Raw genomic sequence first — 8,864 nt, 5'->3', positions numbered from 1 at the left:
CTACATGGAATAATCAGTTCTTTGTACCACGAATAGCAGACGGTTTTTCAAAATTCTTCAATTTCTGTCTGTGTTAAGTTTGAAGAGACTGAAGTAAAATCCCTCCAATATTTATACCTCTTATTCTGAAGTAAAATATATTGTAAGAATTAATCAGTGGACCAGTTTTATTGGTTGAAAATTGAAAATTGTTTATATATCAGAACATTATTTTTAAAGACCAAGCAAATAATAACATTGGTTTGTTTGTATAAATCAACTGTAAATGAGCCAAAAGAAGTATTAAACTAGAATGGCAGTCAGTAGAAACCATACCTCGGCCAAGGCTGAACAACCCTGCATGTTCCTACAATAGAAATGTAAAAGAAAGGTCAAGAAGTCCGATAACCGAAATAGTTTTTTGTCATAAAACATAAAGGAGTTGAAAAAAATTCCTAAAATCTGCCAAACTTGGATATAATCTTCCTAGATTCATTCCTCCACCAAATTTGGTGGATTTGGTTCAGTAGATTTTGCTTAATCTTGCCAAAAAACAAACAAACGCACATAACCTCCTTAGAGGAGGTAATATCATTAAGGCAGATACTATTAAACCTTACAATTAAATATTAAAATTAAAATAGGATGTGTTTGAGGACTTTGTCGATTGTTAAATGGAGGCGTGAAGTCCAATAAATGTTTTATAGCAGCTGTCTAGAAAGCAATTATGTGAAGTTAATTTGCAAAATATTATTTGGTAACTGGTGTATGAAAGGACTGATTCAATTTATATTGCTGTTTTGCAACAGACCCACAATCAATGTGTGTGTGTCAAACCTTTTCTTTAATCTACAAAGCTGAGGACCCTGCCTCCATACGCTTGCAGATAGTAATTTCAAAATATACAACAGGTATAGAAGATGTTCTGATGTGATTTAATTTGTAGAGACCAATGGAGTTCACGGCTGAGGTGATGAATATTAAAAGTTACAGGCAACAAGTCTCCGCTGACTCCATTATAGCTGTTGTTGATAGTGGATAAACACAAGAGACTGCAGCAGAGTCCTCTGACCTGGGAATGTGACTGAATTCATGTACCACTCATCTACCCATTCACCTTTTCACACACATTCATATTGAATTAATGGAAACTGATTGTACCCTTTCACACTGAAGACAACAGCCAGATGTTAGTGTTTGTTCATTGCACCTTCGAGCTAATAAATGACCTCAAAGCTGTGGACTTGTGTAATCGAATCAATAACCTCCAACCAATCTTTCTATTTTTCTCTTCATGGCAGACATTGACTTTTCCTTCACAACACACCCTGATAGCATGGAAACATATTTTTGTAAGTTAACACGCCTTTGAAATTCCCTTCGATAAAACATTGGTGTCCACCTCTGGCAGGTTCAGCTGATTTGATGGGATTTACATATTATACTGGTCTGTGGAAAGTCAAGGCCCGCAGTTCAAAGTGAATGTCTGAGCCATGTCCAGAAACCCCCTCTCTGTAGGCCGGACGCTGTCTGGACAGAGCACGTGATCTGACGGAGCTCCACAGGGTCAGGGACGGAGTAAAGGTCAGAGAAGCAGTCTTACATATTTAGTTCACCCAAAAATGGGCCAGTTAATATCAGATTCAGATTTTGTATCAATACTTGCCGACAGACTTTCGGGCGAGACAACTGCATGATAATACGTTATATTATTTTTCAAGGGGTAGTTTGCAAATATAACTGTATATACATGTATGTATGTAGTTTGCAAATAGTACAAATATTACGATATAGGCGATTGAGAAGCTGGTAAAGTTAAGTTAAGTTGCCCTAGTGGTAACTGGTGAGTATAGCCCAAATAACACGAAAACAAATTTGAGCCACCTTTGGTTGACATGCGGAATTGCCATGGCTTGTGTGTGGCCAAGATCTGGCAAACAGGAGCAGACCATCCCAAGTGCCATCACTCCACTTGCCAGATGTGGGCCGGATGTGTGGGATGTAGGCAAAATCTGGGCCAAAACAATTTAGCTATGTAGGAACAACAGATGGACTATTTAGTTGTCCAATCACCAAAACCTAAAACCTGACAAAAGACATTTTCTTTCCCAAAATCAACAGCAGTACTTGGCAGCCAATTCTGGATAAAAAAAAGAAAGAAAGGGGTTTCAAACGCATCTCAGCTATCCTTCATCTAGAGGTGGTGATGAGCACAGCCATAAAATAAATGCCCCTTCTCAATCCCAGTGAAGTGTGGACAAGCACCGTCTCATCTCATTACACCAAGTCTGAGCATGACAGTCAGCATGCTCCAGCCTCCCTGGAGGACGTCCCGTTTGTCCGGCAGAAACCACTGGGGCATGCTTTGCATACTTGTTCCCTCCGATTGACTGAGCTCCGAGGAGCCCACGCCGGAGCTGGGGATGGAGTGATCACGGAGGAAGACAGGAGAGAGAGACACGAAAGATTAAAAGTTAGTGAGTAGGGGTTTTATTTTCATGTGGCTGAGCTTAAACTTTTTGTATCTTTACTATCTTTATGATATGATCCATTGCTTCTTATAACAGGGGGTTAAATCATTCTTTATGAAAACAAATTGAACCAAATTAAACTAGATCAGCTTATTAAAATAATTAGTATTCAAAATATGGAACGTGTACATCTGTTAACTCAGTAGGGTGTGTGCAAATGTTGAGGGAGACAGGGATAGAACTGCTGACCCTCTGTGGGGGGTTTCACGTGACCCTCTCACCACCTTTCTACTTCATAGATACACAAGTTTTATTTGGAGGCCGTCTTCCAAGCAGTGGACTACGTCTTTAAGAGTCTCTCAGGCTTAGTCTTGTCGATCCTTGTGTGTAAAGTCTGCAGGGTCTGAGTGGAGAGCAGAGGCCCCTCAGGCTGTGGCTGATGCTAATAAAACAACTGATTTGTTTTATGTAAAGAATCCTGGATTAAATGTCCCCAGATGGCTTTCACCAACAGCTTGATTTCGTGCAGGCATAGTTTTAACATTGTTGCTCGATGAAGCTTAAATACAACTCCACACATTCTTCTTGACATCTGTTAAATAGGTATTGACATTTGCATTTAAAGGCATTGATCAGAAAGCTGCTGGACAACAACACTGTTACCTATGAAACCCTTTATAAAACTCTTTATATCGTGCTTTACTAGTGTTGATGACGATCAACACTATTTATTTGCCAGTCACCCAATCACACACACATTCAAACACTTTTTCTATGAGGACAGCAGGTGAAATTTTGGGGTTTATTATCTTGCCCAAGGACACTTAAGCACGCAGAGCAGCGAGGACCGGCATCGAACCGCCAACCTTCTGGTTAGACGCCCTGCTCCGCCTCCTGAGCCGCAGCCGCTCTCTGCTGCTTACCCTTGTGCATTTTATATTCATAGCTGTGCTGGCACTTGGCAGGGTCCATTGATTGCACCAGAGTAATGAGCCCTCATTCAAACCCAAGCCTTCACCTATTGGCCACTTCTCAATATCAATAAAGAGCCGTTAAGACGTCCAGACGCGTCCTGTCCACCTCTTATCAAGCAGTGACGGTAATCACCTGAAACAGCCCGTCAAGATTCGGAAGGTTTCCTTTTTGTCTTCGTGCATTATTTGTCCATTTCCTGTTTTATTTTGTGTCACTCACCTCTCCTCTCACTTCAGACTTCCTTCCCTTCCTTCCCTTCCTTCCCTTCCTTCCCTTCCTTCCCAGTGTGTGTCATTGTCTACCCTGCCCCTTATTGTTTCCACTGTCTAGTAAGTCACCCCTGTCAGTTACCAGTTTGTCTTTGAACACCCGCATCAAGCGTTCCAGCATTTCTCCAGTGATCGTCCTATCTTAGTGTGTCTCTTTACCATAGCCTGTTTTTTGACACTGCCTCTGCCTTTTCCCTTTTTTCCCTGAACTACCTTTTTACCGAAGTACTTGGATTTGACAGATTTATCTCCGTGTCGTGCTCATGAGTCCAACGCCCTTCCCAGTTCATGTGATAAACTTCCCTAATTGACTCGAATTCTTCACATATAGTGTTTTTAATTGTCTATTTGTCTTTGCTATTCGAATGCTCCCCCCCGCTGGGACAGCTTTAAATGTTAAATGACTTTATATCTTAACAACTACTCACACTCTCTATCTTCCACACACGCAGGGGAAACTTTGGGGTTCAGTGACTGGAGGAGCCGTTGATCCACACGACCTTCCGACTACAATAAGCTCGCCCCTACCCTTCATTTCTTTACATTCCATAACTTGCCTGTTGAGACCCTATTCAGGTGCCATGTCCTGCTCATCAGCTTGGCTATATTCAACTTATAGGAAACAAAAATGTGTGTGTTTATAGGTAAATAGGTGTTAGTTGTGTTGGTTGTCTTGCCTTCAACAGTTGCTGTTATTGTTGTTTCTTCACTGAAATCCCTAGAACACTTGACAAGCACACTGATAGGCTATACACTGGTATACCCAATGATCCACTGTGAGGCGTTTTGTTGTATCTGAATGTTGCACGCACTGAATATCAATAAGTAATGAAAATTGATCCAACCTAATGATAGCTAGTTAAATCTCCCTTTCTCTTGTTGCCCTCTCTCCTTCCCTCCCTCCCTCCTCCGCCAGGTGTCGGCCGGTCACTCCACTTCCTGCATTGCAATGTCTCTCCATCAGTCAGTTCTCCAAACAGCTTTGTTCACGACAACGACCCAAAGCAAACTCAAGTCTTTCACTGTCCTTGCTGATAAAGTCCAGACTTTACCCCAGAGTACATCTGAGGAGACACCTGAAGACGACAGTTGGCACACTCCCCATCCAATCTGATGCAGCCTGAGAGGATCTGACAGGACTCCGATTTTTGACATGTCTGACCAGTCTTATCATTGGTTGGCCCGGCCATGTTCACGTGTTCGCTGTAGCTCTTTCAAATTGTTTGTGGTTGCCATTACATGATCAGGGATTGCAATTTGTTTCTGTTCCGATACTCTCCACTCTGGAGTCAGGTTTTTACCTTCTGTCTGCACAGAACTATATCTATATAGAAGTAATCATCAAATCACACTGTCCAGCCATACACTAATCTTTTCACCTGGTGGGGGGGATTAGGCTATATGCCTTTATGAGTCCACCAGAGGAATGACTGGGAAAAAGAAAGAGGCATGCAACAAACTTCCCAGTTGGATTCAAACGGGCTTGTTCAGGTTCGTAATCAGTTTCATGCTAGAGCTGGAAATCCTTCAAAACCTCTCAAGAGCAGGTAAGCCAGCCAATCACTTCATTCAGATCGAATGAAATGTTGAGTGAGGACCACAGACACCAGCTTCTTTTCGCTTTTCATATTCTGGTCCCAAACAAGACACTTGAAAACCTTGACAAATTGTCATCTGCATTTGTGTATACTTTTGGACTCAATCGAAACTCGGATGTGATCAGTAGATTCAGACGTGACAGTTTCCTATCTTCAGCAGCAGTAGTATCATGTAGTATCAGTAAATAGACATGACCCATCGCACAAGCAGCTGCATGTACAGCATCTGTAGCATCATTAGTGAATCGTGGCTTTAAGCAGAGGTGTGTCGGCACCCGGCTGTTCCTGTTGTCTTTGCTTCTTTCTCACTGGCGGCCTGCAGCAGCTTGTTTGCCCTTGACATGCAAATGGTGGTTGCTGTAAAATATGCAGAAGTAGAAAATGAGCCCTTTCTCTGCTTCTCTTTGCAAAGTCATGTTCAAAAGTGAAGAGTCCTGGTTGCACGTGTAGACAAAAACTGAAAACTTTAACCCACATGTTCCCATATCAGATTTTAACACACTTTTTCCTGAGTCTCTTAGCTTAACATATAAAATACATTCTGATCATTCAATCGCAGCCAATTGAAGCATCTATGATGAAATAATGCTAATAATGTCAGATCTCAAGGATACACACACTCTGTTTGGGAGACGTTGATGACTTTATTGACAAAAATCTCCACAGTCAAATTTTTTTTTTTACATTTAGAGGAATAATTTTTCCCTCTGTCAGAGGTTATGTTTTCATGTCTGTTTGATTATAGGTTTGTCCGTTTGTTTGTTTGTTTGTTTGTAAGCAAGATTACGCAAAAAACACCAGATGGTGGAAGAAAGCAGTATGAGGGTGCGTAACTAAGATTTTTTTTCACTGTCTTACACATTGTGAGGGTGTTTTTGTGAATTTCTCAATAAATAATGCAGATATGTTCATGAAAAGAATTAGTGATGCAGACACGGCCTCAGTTTTTCCATGTATGACCAGTTTATTCTCCCGTCTTTGCTATTCTGGTTCCCTACAGATACCAATTCTGAAAATGTCTAAAATTATGTTTATGAAGTTTAAAATATCTCAAAGTTTTTGGAATTGAATCTTAGGTATTTTATATCCAACAACTGTGAGCATTTCCACATCATCCATCATTTATACATTAAACAGGTAGCGTAGACGGTGGTTTACCTCGTGTGGCTGTGATCCACATTTTAAACCAGAAGAAGAATGTGTTCATCCTGTGGTGGAATAAAATAAGAACATGAGAAAGAGACACAAGCACTATGCTATCCCTTGAAAGAGCAATATATGCCCACCATTCACTGCTATTGATAGTTTGACGGGATGATTTGCCTACTGGGAATATATCTGTTCTGGCTGCCACTCATCAGACAGCATACATTTTCATGGTGCGTGTGTGTGTGCGTGTGTGTGTGTGTGTGTGTGTGTGTGTGTGTGTGTGTGTGTGTGTGTGTGTGTGTGTGTGTGTGTGTGTGTGTGAGCAGATGCTGGTTTCGGCTATAATTGGCCATAACATTTTATCTGATCTTCACAAAAGTCTAGCGAAACCCAGTGTGGCTTTGCCAAAACCCATCATCTCAACATTCCCAGGGTTTAATAGATGCACTGTACGAATGTGGGTGAATGGTAAAACCTCTGCTGTAAAGAGCTTTGAGTGGTCATCAAGACTATCGCTGTAAAAACACAGACCATTTACCCAGTGCTGCAGGTGAAATAACACCCAGTGAACCCTGGGATGTGATACCTGTTGGACTGTTCTTCCTAGAGAGCTGATTCAGCTCAGATGGGTTCTCAGGAAATAAGGCTAATGATGGGAAATTTACTCAAGTGGATTTTCAATCACAGCCTATATGTTAATTAGATTAGTAATTAAGTAGCAGAATAACATTTACCATTCCTGAATTAGAATAAACCGATCAGTGTTTCTTCCAATCTAATAGATTTCAGATAGTTCATTGTTGTGTCATGTTTTTGACCCAAGAGATTTCCTGTTGGTGCTCTCCCAGTGGAGGGACTATTCTGTGCCTCCATCCCTCACAACTCTGATCCCTCTCTCTCCTGCACCGAGGGGCCCACATGTACCAGACCTAATCCGCTGCTCTCCTCATCTAATGCCTTGATCTCTAGCCTCAGGCGACCAGCCACCTACAGGTGAACTGTGTTCCACGCTGCAAACAGCACACTCAGCCATAATCAGCATTTAACCCAGGCATCTGGACTCAGCCCCCCCGACACCTGTCAAATCAGACTTTTGTGCTTGCGTGTTTGTAATTCCATATATTATGGAACAGAGGTGAAAAGCGCAAGAATGGTTGAGAAGCAGATTTCAGATTTTCTCAGCTCTCTACTGCCTGGATTTAAACAAGGAAAAATATCAGTGCTTTTTATGTTTATTATTGTTTATTGATAAACCCTGGTTAGCTTCATGAAGCCCCATGGTAATTTTGAAATGATAAAAATGAGACAGGCAATAAATTGTGTAAAATCTACAAATAAAACAATAACTTGAGAAATAATGAAATGGATTAATTGAAGACTTTATTTCATTCTAAGTAGGATTTCTAAATCCTACTTATTATTTCAAAAAGCCAAGTTACTACTCATTCAAAAACAGGGTACCTCTTACAGTTACAGTAATGATTGCGACAGTATCAAAGTCTCACCGATAATATATCTATTAATAACCAAACTTACCAGAGAAATGTTGGGTGGCTGAGACGTCTCATGCTAATGCATTAAGGGAAAACTCTCATTCAAAAGACAACACAACAGCGAAAGCCACAACATGAATGCTCATTGTGGGAACTGTTGGGTTTCTCGATCCTCTTTAAGGTCCAACCTTACTATGTAAAGTGCCTTCAGATAATGTGTGTTAGAATTAGGCACCATACGAATAAAATTGAAATGAATTGAATTGAATGCAAAACTAGAAAAGCCACATCACAAATGCAAAAGTGAGAACACAACTGCAAAAGCCACAAGTTTGCATTTGTGGTGTGGCTATAAGAGTTGTGTTGTCACTTTTGTATTCATGCAATGGCTTTTGTATTCATGTTGTGACTTTTGCACACATTTCCATTAATGTGCTTGTTTAAAACATCTTGGCCGTCGTAGAAATGAACACAAACTTATTTTAAAACCTGTGCTCATGTCCCATCTGCTAACATGGACCAGGCAACCTCTGACCCACACTGCAGCTAGCCAACAGGACGCAATGCAGATGATTGGGGGAGCAGTTGTCATCCGTCTTCATATCCAGCTGCAGACAACAGATGTGACCACAGCTTGTGGTCCTGCGGACAGTGACCAGCAGCTTCCTAAGTTCATAGTGAATCACATTGTGAAAACAGACTCACCCCAATAATTCCCCATTTAACAGTCACCTTCTAAACTCGTGTCACTGCAGGCCGGTGAACCAGCACAGCCGATCTGCCGCAGACTGATATCCATCTACGTCAGAGCGTGGGGGCTCATACATATCTTCAATTACGCCCCATAAATGTCAGGCTGCCTCTCCAGTCCCTGCCTGGGTTAGTGGTCGGCCTCGCGGGGCCGTCTGCCCGGACGTGCGAGGAATCGGC

Source organism: Hippoglossus stenolepis, chromosome 23, assembly GCF_022539355.2.
Source record: "Hippoglossus stenolepis isolate QCI-W04-F060 chromosome 23, HSTE1.2, whole genome shotgun sequence".
NCBI lineage: Eukaryota > Metazoa > Chordata > Actinopteri > Pleuronectiformes > Pleuronectidae > Hippoglossus > Hippoglossus stenolepis.
This window is presented reverse-complemented; position numbering follows the sequence as displayed.